Here is a 16,723-nt window from a genome sequence, read left to right as displayed (position 1 = left end):
AAAGTTAAAGTAAAAATGAGCCTTCTTAGGGCGACATAATGAGACAATAAGAGATCCAAATCTTTAGGAATGGAAGCATTTTATGTCAAGACATTCTCTTGCCTGAGAAGCCTTCTACACTCTAGCTCCTTACCTATATATCCTCTTCTGTTATTCCTCATCATAAACCTCTGCTGCTCACTCTTCTCCACACTAACAAGCCCGCTCCGGTTTCCATGTGTTTGCTATTCTCTCCACCTGGTGGGCTGCATGGATTTTCACTACACCTCCCCAAATCTTAGGTATCCTGAAAGGTCCAGCTCAAGTCCTATATCCTGTGTGCAGCCTTCCCTGACTATTTCAGTTCACCAAAAACTCTTTATATATTTGAGAAGCTGAACCACAGAATGAAACACTTGTTTATAGATAGCCTTATATTGCTTAAATATTCAATCAGTGGTAAGTCATCTACCAAATAAAACTGCAATCTCCTTTAAAGAGGGGGCTGTGTCTTCTTTAGAACATCTGCAGAGCCCAGAAAAGGATGGGTGCACAGTAGATACTTAGTAATACTTGTTAACTTGACTTGTTAGAATGAAAAAAAGAAACTGTTATACTATGGGATGAAATTTATCAGGTAGTCTGCTGTTAGCCAGATGCAGATAAATTTTGTATTAAATTAAATAATGGCACTTGTGAAAATAATAGACTCAGTAACTAAGGTGGAAGAATAAAACTATTCTCATACGGAATGATTTTTAAAAGCACAGATGCAGCCTTGTTTCATTATAGAACCACAGGTACAATTTCTGATAAAGTCAGAATGGAAAACTTTTAAAACCATAAAACCTTGATTTTTATTTTCTACAAAGGGGAAATGCTTTTCACTTAAAACTCAGCTAATCTTATATAGAACAAGCAGTGCTTGACAGACAGCTTACAGAGTAATTCCATGCTGTTAAAAATGCTAAGAGAGAGTGATAGCAATGAAAGTAACTTTCTTAAAATACTCACTGGAAGTTTGTATTCCTTATAAGTTAAAAGTAAGTCTTGAATGAAAGGGTGTTTCAGAAGAGTAGCAAGTTCAATTGGCTCCAAATTATTGCTACCTATGACTCTGTATATTTTTCTGAAAACCTTTGAAGGAGAAAAAAATGAAGTTGAATTAATTGATTAATTTAATCATTTATTTTACACAATATAGGGAGCACGGAGATAAAATCCCAAGAAACTACAGATGATAGAATGCCTGAGTCCTAGGAGATGAACCTCCTTTAATTTTTATGCCACAACAAGATTTTAAAAGCATATAATTAGGATGTATTCACAACAACATGTTCCCCTGTATATGGGATGCATTGAAAAGAGAGGAAATACAAAGAATGTCAGAGCCAACCTCAGAGAAAGTGTTCTCTATCTTTTCTTCCTCAAAAAATCGGTGGTTATCTTGTGCCTCTTTTTTTCCTTGGAACACTTTAAGTAGTGTTGGAATGGAAATAGTCTCCTTATTCAGAAATTCTGGAACTATTATTTTCTCTTTTTCTTCTTTTAATTCTTCTAGTTCAGGAAGTTCCTCAATTGTTACTGTGTCAGTGTAGGAGGGTGTCTGGGAAAGATGAATGGAAAAGTTATTCAGGAGAAAATAGGATTTAATTTAATTTAATAATATATATAAGACAAAAAATTACTTAGGATGTACATCTTTCATCCTTATGCAAGGGAAAGTGAGGAGTCTTTCACACTTTGGAAAAATATTTAGGCTACAGAATTAAGTATGTCAACTATAATAAATATACAAATTTTAAACATTGAAAATTATAGATCTGAATTAACCTATATGAATATCCCTAAGGGAAAACTGAAAATTTGATTGAAGTTGACCAGATTAGACAGGACCTTGGAATTTTTATAAGTGCATTTTGGCACAAGAATCAGACTATTATGAATATTCATCATTTTAGCATTCTCAGTTTAGTTTATAGTGAGCTCTTAAGTATCTTCTGCTCCAGTTCCTTGGGATCTTTTCCCTTCTCCTGAAGGTGGATTGCTCCATGGGAAAGGTAATAAGAAACTGTGACCCATCTTACTTAGTGCAGAAATATCTGGGAAGCATCACACTATCATAATTCCACAGAGGAAAAAGGATCTCAGTTGCATCAGTGAAAAAGTGAGTGAAGAATGTAAAGATGGATGAATTTCCATTTGAAGCTTAGTACACGCAAGGCAGAAAGCAAAAAGCAGGTCATGAATGTGTATTGATTACCAAAATGGTGGCAGGATGAACATGCAATGATTTATCTTGTATTCACTAATGTGTGTGGATGTATTGATGTATGTGTACATGTGTACATGCACATACATTCATACATCTACACACATATGTATGTATGTACACACATACACATATGTTAAAGCTTAAAACTGCACAAGGATTTTGGGGATACTTTATATATATTTACATATGCTTATGCTATGCACTCTATAGACATATCTCTACATCTACTAATTACATGTACCTGGTGTTTGCCCCAATAGGATATAATATCGTTGACTGATAAGACTGCTTTGTTTTTATCCAGGTATTGCCAGGGTCTAAGGCTCATCAAATGTTTGATTACTGGCCACATGCCCGAGATGGGAGAATCAACTTTCTCTGTTATTTCTACTAATTGTGGTTATGATGTAAGGTAAAGATCGTTAAAGGTGGCAATTTTCATTGGAAAAGCAATCATTTAAAATTTTAAAGTTTTGTTGGAGAAAAAAATAATCCTTGAACTATTCGCTTCAATTCTATCACCTTTAGAGATCTCTAAGTAAGTTCAGGAAGCCTTTGTGGCTGTGTGAGAGGAGAAAGATTGCTCATGAACAAAGGCAGCTTAGCTCAGATAGGCAATGGGGGTGAGTGGAAGAAAGGATTGATCTCTTTCTAATGCAGGTCTTCAAAGAATAGAGATTTTGAGAGTTCTTATACAAATAAAGTTGGTGAACAAGAATTTGGAGATAAACTTCTTTGACAAAGTAAGTAGTAAGTAGCTCTGAACACTGAAAGGCAGCTAGGTGGCATACTTGATCTAGCAGTGGTCTTGGGATCAGGAAGACTCATCTTTAAGAGTTCAAATTTGGCTTCAGACACTTGCTGTGTGACCCTGGGCAAGTCACTTAACCCTGTTTGCCTCAGTTTCCTTATCTGTAAAATGAGCTGGAGAATGGAATACAAAATTGTGCAAATTACTCAACAGATAGCAGAAAGGTAGAAATGGTGGCAACTTGGACTAGCTTTGACTAGTCTTCGAGGAGTTGTGAAAATCTTAACAAAACATTGTCTTTAAGTAATCAGTCTTATTGATCAATGATAAACTGTAGTTCATTTTTTTTTAAAGCAATCGGGGTTAAGTAACTTGCTCAAGGTTACACAGCCAGTTATTTCTGGGTGTGGTGCTAAGTATCTGAGCCTGGATTTGATCCTCAGGTCATCCCGACACTGGAGCCGGTGCTCTTACTTGCTGTGCTACCTGGCTGCCCCTACTGTAGTTCATTTTTAAAAAATTATCCAATCAGTCCAATGCTTGTCATTCTAAGCCACAGAAGGTCAGACATGTGGGGTTGAGTGGGTAAAGGTATCATAATATAGAAATAAGTGATGATTTGTGCCCTTAAAGCTCCAGTTGCCTGTAATGTTAATGGGATATAAGATCTTCCCTGCCCATTAATAGGTCTTACGTGGGGCCTATTAAGGGAAGCTTAATTAGGGGAGGCTTATTTTTCAGGAAGGCCCACATCTTTCATTACTTTGTAATTAGGCAGTGGGTCATGAGGATTGTGATGCCCTTTGACCCTGAAGAAATGTATATATACTCTGAGGTTAGCATTTTTCTTTGGGACATACTCATGGGAAGAGTATTTTTGTGATTTGACCAGATGAAACTCCGCATAGCAGTTAAGGAGCCCCCTGGCTTGGAAAAACCCTGATGTTGGTGCTTCTCTCTCTGGTAACTCTTGCCTTGGTCAGGTAGTTAGATCTGTCTGTTGAGCTGTGCTAATTTCTCAGACAATTAGAAGCACTATCTGTTGGTTTATTTCTCTGCTTGTATTTTCTCTATTTTCTTTCTTTGGATTTTCTCTGAAGTTCAGGGTACTCACTTTTCCCCTGAACTAATGAAAGTAATTAAAAATGATTGCTGATCCCCTGAACAGCTATTAACTAGTGAATGTAATTTAAAAAATATTGTTGACCCCTTGAACAGCTGTCTTTCCTAACAAAGCAGATAGATCTAAGAACCTGTGCTAGCAGCCATCCTGGCTATGTCAGTGTGGTTGTTGCTACAGAGCCCATGCCCTCTGATTATATTGATTGTGTAAGTCTAAAACATAGAATCTATGAACCTGTGATACTCTCATAGAGCTACAAAGGACTTTACAGGTCTTGTCCATTTTCTTCTTTTTTTTTTTTAACAGATGGAGAAACTGAAGTTGATTTTCCCAAGGTCACATAGGTAATAAGTAGCAGGGTTGGGATTTGACATCAGATTTTCCTCCATATTATTCTTCACATTCAGCATTCTTTCCATTTCACTAAGTTGCTTCTCTTCCGTTTTTTTGCTGCAGTGCTAACACTGTTCCAAACCCTGTATATACTATAGTGTCAGACACAGGATTTTTCAAGTGCCATATAAATGAAGGGCTTCCCAAAGATTGCCCAGCTACTGATGGATGTAATACTTCTTTTCTTTCCCTAAGATTATCCTAGAAGTCAGTGATTTAAATAAATTTTTACACTAAGTAAAATTAGCATGAGCAGCAGAAAAAGTAGGAAAGAGGAGTCTAAATGACATCTTAGGTGATTTATGTTGACAATTGGAAAATTGTTGGAAAATCCAACCAACCCTGAATTGTTGGTTTAGGAATTAAATGAAAACCACAGGGTTTTAAGTTTCTGAGCCATCTTATGGAGACCTTATATCTAGGAAAGTCAAGCAGTCAAAATGCACAAAATCAGAGTGGCTTTGTTGCAAGTGTTGGAGCTATGAAGGACAGGTGTGAAGATACAGCATTTTGTGTATCAGAATTCCTAGGCAAGGAGAAGAGGGGGAGGCACTAAAGTGAGGGTGAGCCTTGAAGTAGCAGACAAACATCCTATGAAGTCATTACTTCCCTTGTTCTCCCTAGAGGATATATACGTCATGCAGTGTCCTTGGTTTTTTTTTTTAAACATCATCTGATTAAAAAATGTCAATAATCTGGGAAAAATGACAGGCAATATATTTCAAACTTGGAGGGGGCACAGAGTTGTCCTCAGTTCAGCCCTTTTCCTCTCAATGTCATCAATTCCCTCCCTCTGTGTTGCCATGGTGACGGTCTTAATTCTCTGAGGGTAGGAACTTTACCAGTCTCAATTTCTGCATTTTTGCCCCCTTGATTTTGTTCCTGCAAATGCCTGGAATGATCTCCCATGTCTTGTATGATGAACTATACTTCTGTGAAGTCCAGCCTCAGGACTCACTTCTCCATCAAGCCTTCCCTAATTCAATTTCATTCTCAAGTTCATGTTCCTTCCATGCTTGGTATACCATTTGTATTATATTTGAATACAACTGATTCTGTTTTCTCATCATCACAAACAAGACTGAAAGCTTCTTAGGGTTTAGGGGCATGTTTTTTTCTTCCTCTCTTACCCTTGAATATACCTAGGGAAATCAAGAGTTAACTCAATGCTTGTTGATTAGCTGTAAAAGCAGTGATTTGTATTTGCTTAGTTATGTGGCACAGGAGAGGGAAAGAGGAGTAAAATGCTCCTACAATTTTTGACTCTAGATTTGAGCAGAACAGTATGGACCCAGGAGGGTGGGGATGAGTGCTCAAATATTTCCAACTGAAGGCCATGGTTGATGCTCTTTCCTGGCTAAGCCTTTTTTTCCTCCTCACTCCCATATATCTCTATCATATGTAGATAGTTGTTTTGTGAATGAGTCAATCTACATGTATTCCAGTGAATGCTCAAAGCAGCTAATGGACAGAAACATAGGTGGAAGGATGTACAGTTTTCATATTCAAGAGAGTTCAGTTTTCACAGTATTCACAGAGCATATAAATTTCTTGTCCTGGCTTTGGCTAGATAATAAATCATAGAATAAAGTGTGCTCTGGAGTAGAGTATAGCATAGGAGGCTTCTTTTATTTCACTCATTCAATCATCTGGTATTTATTTCATTGAGAGGGAGAAGTTATGATAATATTTAGAACCAGAAGAACCTTAGAAATTAATGTGTGAAGCTACTTATTTTACATTTGAGGAAAAATGACACCCAGAAAGATTAACCAACTTGACCAGAATCACAATGATAGTTTACTACAGACTTAGGTTCTTGGATATCAAATCTATAGCTCTTTCTACATCCAAGGAAGTTTAATGCATCAAGTAACACAGCACTCCTCAAGACAGCTATGGGCACATCTGAAAGGGATGTTACTAAATAACACTTATTTCTTAATTAATTAATACAACTCAATTCTTCCCTCTGTGTCTATAAAGAAAGAACAGAAACGAGTATTCTATGGAGAGGGTCTATTTTCACAATCAATGCTTTTCCTATAAAAGTCTAGAGAGAGGCAATAGAAAAGCATGGAGCTGTATAACCATACAAGCTTTAGGGTTATAGAATTTGGAGATAAAAGGAATCTTAGAGGTTATCTAATCCAGTCCCCAAATTTTACAGAGGAGGAGACTGAGTCTAGAAAGTAATTGGACTTATTCAAAGTCATAGCGCTAATCAACTGCTGAACCAAGACTTGAACCCAGGTCTTTTGTTCTAAATCCAGTGTTCCTACACTGAACAATGCTATCTTTTAGTCTAAAGAAGAAACACTTGTTTGACTTTGTTTTGCCATTAGGGTTTAGTGATTTCCACCACCAGAAAGTATTGTTAGTGTATTCCCAAGATGCCATTACCATCACATAGTTTTCAGGCACAGCTAGTGTTTCAACTTTTCGAAAGACGTGGGTTCCAATAGCCAGACTCAGGGCTCTATAGACCCCTTCCACAGCATTTGGGTGACATGCAAAGTAAAGAAGCATCTGAAAATAGTCCAGCTCTGGTGGGTCTTTCTGGAAGTCAGCAAATAAGTCAAAGAAAAACTGTCAAAGGAAAATAATGTTCATTAATCCATCTGAAAGATATCCAAGTACAAATAAACACAAGGTACTAGGTAGGTTTAATCATACATCCCTAAAGTCAGCTGTTGAAGCTTTTATTTTTTTTCCCATGAGAATAAACAAAAGATAGAATATTGGAAATTCTTTGAAGTCTTTCAGGAAAAAACATATATATATATATATATACATATACACATAATATATACTATGAAGAAGAATGCTTTATAAGAGAATATGGATATACTTTCAAACTCCATCAATAAAATAAATAATGTTGGAGTACTGGTTATGAGCAAAGTACCATCTGTCCCAAGCTGAGGTATTGGAAGATCATTTTTATGGTATGTCATCTATCTTTTCATTCTTAAGGAATTGATTATAGAATTTGTTGATTATTTTGGACCCCCACCCCCATTTTCCCTCCATATTGACATCAGACTTTTGGCTATTTCTAAGCCTATCAGCAGGAGAGAAAGAGAAAGAGGCAAACTAGATTTCTTTATTAATAGGTAGTTTGGTGGGGAAGGGGATAGAATTAACAGAAAAAATGAGATTGGGGGCGATTATCTGTAGATTTCAATTTCTCATATCTTCTCATGAAAACAAGTCAGTTGGGTATTAAGATTACACTGCTGTTTCTCATGATTAAATATTATTATTTAAAGTCATAATCATTTATTAATAATAACAGTCATGATACAGTTGTATAATACTTTATGGTTATAAAATGTTTTACATCAGTTATATCATTTAGTCCTCACAACAACCTAGCCAGATAGCACAAATCTTAGAAAAGTTAAATGACCTGGTCACTTCATACCACTCATTATGTGATAGAAGGCACACACAGATAATAAAACTTAAAAAAAGGAAAGAGTGATGTCTCTTCCACAATAGTAACAGGAAATTTATTCCTTAATTTAATAATTTCTGTCCTCAAAGGGACAGAAAAATATCCTTTTTATAGTCTGTATAAAATTTTGCACAATGTGCTTAATAAACATTAACTGGTTAGAAATATGGGAAAGGTTAGACAGAAGGTGTTATTTGTTCTAGTCTCTGAAAAGGAGGTTGCTTTTCACCTTGTCAAGATCATTCCCTGTGCTTGTGACCTTGATCCCATCCATTCCTAATACCTTTGGCACTTAACTACTATGACTCCTCCTCCTCCTCAATCTCTTCCTCTTCTGATTCCTTCGCTTCCTCCAGCCTTAAAAAAATCCTCACTTGACTTTCATACCATGGCTTTTCTCCTTCTTTTCAGAGTCATACTTTTGGGAAAAAAAGCTATTGACCCTTTGATTCTTGCTTTTTTTCATGGCTTACTACTTCTCAGTTTTGCTTCTGACTCTACCTATCTACTGATACTGTTCTCTTCAAGATCAGATCTTTCTTTTTTTTTTTTAAAGCAATTGGGGTTAAGTAACTTGCTCAAGGTTACACGGCCAGTATATTTCTGGGTGTGGCACTAAGTATCTGAGCCCAGATTCAATTCCACGTCATCCAGACTCTGGGGCCGGTGCTCTTACTCACTGTGCTACCTGGCTGCCCCAAGATCAGATCTTTTAAGGGCTACTTTTTTTCCCCTTCAGTTCTTGTTGATCTCTGTGATTTTTTATTCTGTTGAATGACGCCCCCCTCCTCTTTCAATTCTCAAGCTGCCATGGCATTGTTCTTTTCTGGTTCTCCTCAGTTTCCTTTGTTAGCCATTTTCTGACCCTAATCGAGGGTATCACCCACAGCTTTGTCCTGGCGCTTCTTTGTTATCTTCTCTCTATCCTTTCTTACAGTGATCTTATTAGATCCAAAGGATTTAATGATCATTTCTCTGCAGATAACTCTCAAATCTATCTGTATACATATATCCAATCTTAAACTTCATTTCAGCATCATTAATTTATCACTGGGCATTTCTATCTGGAAGTCTTGTAGGCATCTCACCATGTCTAAAATGGAACTCCACCCCTACCTGTCCCTCCTCTCAACTTATAATCATCAAGGGCATTCCCATCCTTCCAGTCCCTCAACCTCAGAGTCTTCATTAACTTTTTCTTCTCTTTTATTACCACTATTTAACCAATTGTTCACTGATAAACTGTGCCTCCATGACATCTTCCACATCCAGCCCCTTCTTGCTAGTCTTGTGGCCATGACTTCAGCTCAGGTCTTCATCACTTTTTGTTTGGACTGTCTTACTATAATAACCTCCTAATTGTTCTCCACACTCCCCTCTCCAAATCTGTTCCTGCATAGGTGTCAAACTAATCTTGCTAAGCATAAATCTAACTGTGTTACTCCTTTGCTTGAGAATATTCAGTAGCTCAGTGTTGCCTCTAGGATGAAATACAAAATTCTTCCGTTTTGAAACCTGGCCTTTTCCATTTCCAGCCTTATTTTAGATCATGCCTCACACACAATTTCAGTTCATCTGGTCTTCTTGCTGAAGCTGAGCTCAGCAAGGTAATTTTTACTCTTGTGCCATTGTAGAGCTTGGTTACTATGTCAGGAATCCACTCCATCTATATCTACACTCTTAGAGTATTTAGTTTCCTTCAAGGTTCAGCTCAGGTCCTATCTCTTTTAGGAAGCCAGTTCTCACCCCTTCGGGTTGTTTGTGCTGTGTCCTTTTTTCAAATTGTACTGTATTTAAAAATGTTGTATCTTCCTAGTCAAATATACATTCTTTAAGGCCTTTTGTTTTTGTCTTTTTATTTCCAACATTTAGCATTGTACTTTGTACATGGGGGGAGCTAGGAATATGACATAAGTAGATAGGAATAAAGGAATAAGCATTTATTAAATGGCTGCCATGTACCAGTATTCATTTGAACCCTGCGAGGCAGGTACTATTATTATCTCCACTTTACAATTGAGGAAACCCAGGCAAACAGCAATTAAGTGACTTGCTCAGGATCACATGGTTAGTAAGTGTCTGAGGTCATATCTGACCTCAGGTCTTTCTGACTCCTGGGCTTTATTCATTGTTCCACATAACTACCTATGTGTAGGTATGAACTGAATAGAAGGAAACTGGGGATATAAGCTAAGGAATAGAATGCTGCCAATGTGCAGTATGGCAAAATGTCCAAGAATCAGTTGGAAGGGTCCTCAGTGGCCATGGAATCCACTAGCAGGCATCAACCTTTCTGACGAGCCACCATCCAGCAACTGTCTGAAGACCTTTACTGAGAGGCTATCTGTTTCACTTTTGGATGGTCAGGCCTTTCTTACCTCAGGCTTAAGTAGGCCTCTATGCAGCTTCTACCCATTGCAACTGGAACTTTGAAAACTTTTAAGCACTATATGAATGTGAATTTTGTTGTTGTTATTGTCCGGGGGTCATTATGAGGAAAGCCAGTGAAGCTGAATGGGACCTTTAAGGCATGAAAAAGAATATTGAGGATCTAGAGAAAAAGACAAACAAGTTGAGGGAGAAGGCAGTGGAGTTACATATTGAAACCTGAACATGTGGAAGTGAGTTGTAACTGTCAGGGGAAGAGGATGTGAAAACAGGATGGTGCCTGCATTATTCAGCTGGTGACCTAAGCCTGAGGCCCATACCCAGGGGCCACTTGAAGTGAGTCAGAGGTGGGATGTGTGTGGCATATTTTCTGCTAATTGATAGAAAGGCTTTCTGGGATAGAAATAGGGATACCAGGCCCCTCCCTGTCTTGGTGACCACTCTTTCCCTCTCTTCTTCCCACCTGTCTTCAATTACTCAAGCCTCTCTGGTATGCAAGGTTCTTGATGCCCCTTTCCTCTAGCTATGAGCAGTACTGCCAGGGCTTCGAATGTACTGCCATCTATAAATGGATGAAAAATTCAATTGCGTGAAGTTTTTCACATTGGCATTCTACTCATCATTGAGGTACTTTCGTTCTATCAAATGAATAATTTTATTTAGGATATGAGCTGATTTGTTCACAACGGGAGAACATTTTTTTTGAGGGAAATTTTAAGGTTTTTGTTGTTCTGAACTTGACAAACACCAAAGAAACAAGAAGATTTTTATAGGCCAATCCACCCAAGCTTGAACCTTGGGTTACTTATACAAAGAAGAGATGAAGAAGATTGTACATGCAACCTTTAGTTAATCTCTATTACATGCAACTTACTTTTTCATGTATATATAAAAAAATCCCTCAGGACATTAATTCCAAAGCTGTTCCACCCGATCATTTCCTCTGAATAACATTCTGTCCCTTTTTGTGAATCTTAAAAAATGTTTCATTGATGTTTTCCTTCCTTTTTTTGGGGGGGGCCTCACCATTACTATCTTCATCTACTTAATTCTCTAACAAAATTCCTCTTGTGACACATAAACATAATTAAGCAAAGAAAAACAACATATTAGCTGTGTCTGAAAACACATGTCTCATTCTACACCTCTAGTTCATTACCCCTCTGTTAGGGGATATGAAGCATGCCTCATCTTCCATAATACTCTCAAGTTGTGTTTGGTCACTGTCCTGATCAAAGTTCTTAAGTCTTTCACAGCTGTTTTCCTTTTATGATGTTGTAGTCATAAAATTTGTTCTGGTTCTGCACATTTCACTGAATTAGTTCATATAAGTCTTGCCAGGTTTCCCAGAACCCATTTCTTCTATCATTTCTTATACAAAATATGCCAGTAAGTCATATGCCATCATTTGTCCAGTCATTACCCAATCATTGGTTACACCTTTATTTTCTAACAATAAAATGCTAGCATGAATATTTTTGTACATGTGGTTCTTTCTCCTTTTGTATCTCTTTGGGGAATATGCCTAGTAGTGCTATCATGGGGCGTTAACAAAGGGTATGAACAATTTAGTGACTTTTTGGTTATAGTTCAAATGATTTGCAGAATGGCTGTACCAATTCATAGCTCCAACAATAGTGAATTAATATGCCTGCCCTCCTACATCCTGTCTGATAAATGCCATTTGCTTTTTTCTTATGCTTACCAATCTGATGGGTATAAGGTTGAACATCAAGGATGCTTTAATTTGCATTTAATTTCTCTTATTATTAGGGATTTGGAGTTTTCCCCACATTTTTGTTAATAGCTTACTTTTCTTCTTTTGAGAATTGCTTGTTTATATCCTTTGACCATTTATCTATTCTTACATAATTGAATGAATTGCCTATACCTTGGATATAAGAGAAACTTGTGGTGAACATTTTCCCCAGTTGACTAGTTTTCTTTTCATTGTAGCTGCATTTTGTTTTGCAAAAATTTTTCATTTTATATAATCAAAATCATCTCTTGTGATTCTCTTTATCTCTTATTTGATCAAGAACTCCTACTCCCTTCTCCGTAGTAAGAGAAATTATCTCCTTCTACTGTCTTCTAAATTGTATTTTATATGACATTTTCAAATGGGATGATAATTCTAAAGAACTCAGCACAGTGCCTGGTACATAGTAGGCACTTAATAAATTCTCATGGCTGTGAAAGGCATATCTGGTACAGATCTATTCATACTGTCCCATATTCAAGTCTCCCATCCCTCTCTACTTATATTATTCTTGAATGTCTAAAATTCTGATCTAATGATAGATTTTGGGGGAGTTATCACCTCTTACATATTAAACATTTAGACTTTTAGCATTTCTGAAAACAAACATTTATCCTGTAGTTTAACTGGTTATGTTGTTTTCTATTTTATTTTGTGAACCAAGACTTAAGAGTACCATAGCTCTTAGAAATATTTAATATACTAAATTTGTTAATCATAAATGATATAATATAGTATAATATTATATAATGAATTACAAGATATATAATATATAATATTTATAGGACACTGATATCATTATAGTGGAATGGAGAAAAAACCTTTTTTAAACTTTTAGATTTTATTTTAAAAAGTTTTATAGATGCCTGCATATATATAAATGTATATACACATATATGTATACACATACACATACATACACATACTCTAGATATATATTTGACCTACTCCCACTCAGTAGGGCTTCACTTATAACAAAGAAAAATAGTTAAGCAAAAGCAACTGATAGAAACACTTTACAATCGGTGTCTCCCCTGACTCTCCCCCACCATATCGCTCTAAGGAAAGGAGGGACAGGCAATTCTCATTTCTTCTCTGGCACCATATTTCCTCATTGTAATGCTATAGATGTAGATTTAATTGTAGCATTCTTTTCAGTAACATTTTCCTAGTCACTGCATGTATTATTTTCTTGGTTCTGCTTACTTTATTCTACATAATTTTGTAACAATGCTCTCATGTTTCTTCTGAATTTCTAATATATTATATTTAATTGTATGTGCCTTTTTTGTTTATTCATTCTCCAATTGATGGACTCTCATTTTGTTTCCAGGATTTGCTTGCTTGTTTCTGTTTTTGTCCATCACTAAAGGTACTAATATAAATGTCTTGTTATGTATTGGGCCTTTCTGTCTTTGACCTCCTTGGGGAATGTGAGCAACAGTGGCATGTCATTCTTACCATTTTGCTTAACCCCCTCATTTTACAGATAAGGAAACCAAGGCACAAAGATAATAACTTACTTGCCTAAGTTCACATGACTAAGTAGTTGTTAAAACCTGAGCTAAAAACTATGTCTCCCAAATTATAGCCCAGGGTGTAATTAAGGAACATGTTGTGGAAGCTGCAAAATACCCTATATACCGGCAATAAAAACCAAACCTATTTTCAAGATGATTATGGCATTCAATTCTTTAAGGATTTCAATAATTACCTCTATAAGATGCTCTGGTCTATTGTATGGCAAAGGTTCATTTGGATCTTCTGGAATTTTGATATATATATCACCTGTAAACCACAAACCAACCTATATCATAAACAAAAGAAGTTTAATTATTTTATTGAATTATTTTTCATTTAGCAGAATTTTTTTTCTAAGTGAACAAACATTTATCTCTGTATTTGGAATTGTTGCACTTATTTTGGATGATAGTTCCTTTTTGATGTTTTTGTTTAAGAGTGATATCACATCCAAATAACTGCAGCATAGATTTGTACAATGAGAAGAGCTGCAGATTTGTGGTTAGAGAACCTAGATTTTAGCTAGGTGGCATAGTGGATAGAGTATTGAGACTGGAGGTGGGAAGGTCTGTGCTCAAATCTGAACTCAAATACTAATTAGCTGTGATACCCAAGGCAAAGTCATTGAATCTCTGCCTGCCTGGCTTTCCTCATAAGTAAAATGGAGATGATAATAGCACCCACCTGCCAGGGTTGTTGTGAGGATCAAATGAGATAAGATTTGTAAAGTGCCTAGCACAGAGCCTGGCACATAGGAAGCACTATATAATTATTGTTATTATTCTGGCTATGCTATTTAATACCTGAGTGCCTTTAAGCAAGTTACTTCACCTCAGTGTATCTCAGTTTCAGTCATGATAAAAAAGAGGTGGGGCTGGAATGCATGATCTTAAGATGCTCTTCCAGCTCTCAGTCTGATCCTTTATAGTTATGTTTTGAGTGCATTTTGCCAAGTGGTACTCCTATTATCACTGAAGAGTCTTATTTACTTCATTGCTTTTAGACTTCTGGAATTAGTCTAAAGACATTTCCTGTCTTAATTTACTACTTGTGTTCTTCCCTTATTTTTCTTTGTTCTCTTTATTCTATATTCACAAGTCTACTAACATTCTCAGGTCATCAGTGAGTTTAGAATTTCTGAATTCAGTTCCCCCTCCTCCTCCTCTTCCTTCTCCTCTTCTTCTTCCTTTTCCTCCTCCTCCTCCTCCTCCTCCTCCTTCTCCTTCTTCTTTCCCCCCCTCTCCTTTCTCTTCTCTTTTTTTTTTTTTTTTTCCTTTTTTTCTTTCTTCTTTGTTCTTCTTTTTTTTCATTTTTTCTTTTTTTTCTCTCTTCTCCTCTTCCTTCCTCTCTCCTTCCTCCACAGGCTCATCCTTCTCCTCCTCCTCCTCCTCCTCCTCCTCCTCCTCCTCCTCCTCTTCCTCCTCCTCCTTCTTCTCATTATTGAGACCAGTAGCATTTGGCACTGCTTACTTCCTTTTCCTTGAAATTTTTTCCTATCCAAGGTTCTGTGATAAGACACTCTCTTGGATGTCTTCCTCTTTGGCTGATCCTTCTCTAAATCCTTCACAGGCTCATCTTTCTCCTCTGAGAAAGATTTGTGCTATCTGAGATGAAGTCCTTGGTACACCAGACTCCTCTCATTCTGTAGCTGATTTTGCCCTTGGCAATATGATCTATTCCCACCATTTCAGCTCTCACCTCCAAATGCAAGGTGAATCCTAAGTCTACATCTCCAGCCCTGATAACTTCTGGGCTCCAGTTCTACATTTCTATTGCATCTTGACTTTTTCTTTGCATTTTATTATTGTTCTCCAAATCTCAAACCAAATTTAACCCCCTCCCCCCATTCCGCCTATGACCAGCTCTCCTTTCTTACTTCCTTATTTCTAATATTGACCCCCTCACCCTTTCCTGGCTCAAGATCCTAGAATCATCTTTGACCTTTTCTCCTTCACTCTACTTAGTCAATTGATTGACAAGTCTTCCCATTTTTGCCTCCAAAGTGCCTATCATATTCCTTCCTTCTTCTCTCTTCTCATTGGCACCACCCTATTTTATACCTTACCCCTGAGAAAGCGCTATAGATTTCAAACTTATTTGCTTTCAAGCTCTCCCTGAATAGCACCACTAGAACAATCTTTCTTAAACATTGCTTTCCTAAACATGATCACAGTACTTTTGTTTTCTTGAAATTTTCTGTCAATTATCCTGGGCTGGTATGTATCTGTTTTTTGTCTTGCCACTCTGCTAGTCTTTAAGATGCCTAAGTCTGGGGACAAGGTCTTATTTAAATCCTAAGTACCAAGCTTTAGTACCATGCTTAGGATAGACTTTTTGGGGTATTTATTTAGTATTTAATTTTTCCCCACGTTCCTGTAAACAATTTTTAACATGTTTCTAAAACTTTGAGTTCCAAATTCTCTCCCTTCTTCCTGCCCCAGCCTCCTCCCCGCCCCCATTGAGAAGGCAAGCAATTCCATATAGGTTATACATGTGTAGTCAGGTAAAACATACTCATAATAGTCACGTTGTGAAAGAAAACATAGACAAAATACTCAAGAAAAATAAAGAAAATTTTAAAAAGTATGTACAGATACCATCAGTTCTTTCTCTGGTGATTGATAGTATTTTTCATCCTAAGTTCTTCAGAGTTGTCTCGGATCTATGTTATATTGATGAGAACGGCTTAGTCACAGCTGATCATTTTACAATATTGCTGTTACTTTGTACACAGCTCTTTCCAGCTTTTTCTGACAGCATCCTGCTAATCATTTCTTATAGTATAATAGTATTCTGTCATAATCACATACCACATCTTGAGTTCAGTCATTCCTCAACTGATGGGCATCCCTTCAATTTCTAATTCTTTACCCCCAGAAAAGAGCTGCTATAAATATTTTTGTACATATAGGTCCTTTTCTGTTTTTTTCAAATCTCTTTTGGGATCTAGATCTAGTAGTGGTATTGCTAGGTCAAAGGGTTTTATAGCTCTTTGGGTATAGTTCCAAATTGCTCTACAGAATGGTTGAATCAGTTCACAACTCCATCAACAATGCATTAAAGTCTCATTTTTT

Source organism: Petaurus breviceps, unplaced genomic scaffold (assembly GCF_028583685.1).
Source record: "Petaurus breviceps papuanus isolate PSGF00001 unplaced genomic scaffold, PetGlider_PUasm1.0 229, whole genome shotgun sequence".
Classification (NCBI taxonomy): domain Eukaryota; kingdom Metazoa; phylum Chordata; class Mammalia; order Diprotodontia; family Petauridae; genus Petaurus; species Petaurus breviceps.
The sequence above is the reverse complement of the archived record's forward strand: the minus strand, read 5'-3'. Positions refer to the sequence as shown.